Source organism: Heterodontus francisci, unplaced genomic scaffold (assembly GCF_036365525.1).
Source record: "Heterodontus francisci isolate sHetFra1 unplaced genomic scaffold, sHetFra1.hap1 HAP1_SCAFFOLD_1268, whole genome shotgun sequence".
In the NCBI taxonomy this organism is placed as follows: domain Eukaryota; kingdom Metazoa; phylum Chordata; class Chondrichthyes; order Heterodontiformes; family Heterodontidae; genus Heterodontus; species Heterodontus francisci.
Genome location: NW_027141697.1, coordinates 56,193 through 57,500, shown reverse-complemented (window position 1 = coordinate 57,500; position 1,308 = coordinate 56,193).

Here is a 1,308-nt window from a genome sequence, read left to right as displayed (position 1 = left end):
CCCCCAGCCACCCGAATCGCAAGTGTCAATTCGGCGGGTTGCCTGCCGGTAGTCCTTCCGAAAATGAGGCGCCAAATCGCCGCAACGGCCATTTTTCATTTCGGCATCGGGACTTCCGACGGCAACTGATTAACTAGCCCGGGGACTAGAGCGGCAGCAAATGCAACGTGCCCTCTTGGCGGGAGCAACTTGACCGCCCCCGTGGGGAAAGGTCAACTCGGGGCCCGGGAAAGTCGCCGAGTCCGACCCCATACACTTCCATGAGTTGGGGGTTTTGGCCTTCCCGGCCCAAGGCTCGCCTTATTTCGGCCTGCACTTTCGGAAAAGGGTGCATTCCTTTTGGTTAATGATTTCACCAGCCCGGGTCTTAGCCTCTGCCCCGACGGCTAAGTCTTTTGGTTAATGATTTCCTGCGGCTGGGACTACCCTTTCCCCCGCCCTGCAGGCACCCGGGTCGGGAGGCCGTCGGGGGCACTTTCCGGGGCAAATCCGGACCCTTACGCAAGGGAGAGTGCGCCCCCCGCCTCGGCCGGGGGTCAGGCTGCCGCCTATTAAGCCCGACAGAAAACCCGAAAAATGGACGAAAATGGGAAAAAATCCCCATCCGAAAAAGGCTTAAAAGTCGGTTGGGCGGCAGCTAGGGTCGGTCTCTGCAGACCTGGAGGCTCGGGTGGACTCTTGGAATAAACGTCCAAGTCCCGACTTGCCACCTCCTACTACTGTGCAGATACCCCGCCAACCCCCAGCCACCCGAATGACAAGCGTCCGATCAGCGGGACGAATTTGACAACTCTGGCCGGACCTCTGGAACTCCATCCCGGGTAACCGGGGCAAATTTTTCCGCTTGATCGCCCTTCCACTGGTTAACCATTTGCCCTTTCGGACTTAGTCTCTGGACATTATTCGACGGATTTTCTGGTTAACCATTTGCCCTTTCGGACTTAGTCTCTGGGCATTATTTTCGACTTTTTGGTTAATGATTTCACACTTTTTACTTACTTTTGCGCTTTTTGGTTAATGATTACTCTGCTTACTGGTTAATTATTTGCCCTTTCGGACTTAGTCTCTGGACATTATTTTCGAGTTTTTGGTTAATGATTTCACACTTTTAACATATTTTTGCGCTTTTTGGTTAATGATTACTCTGCTTACTGGTTAATTATTTGCCCTTTCGGACTTAGTCTCTGGAGATTATTTTCGAGTTTTTGGTTAATGATTTCACACTTTTTACTTACTTTTGCGATTTTTGGTTAATGATTTCACACTTTTTACTTACTTTTGCGCATTTTGGTTAATGATTACTCTGCT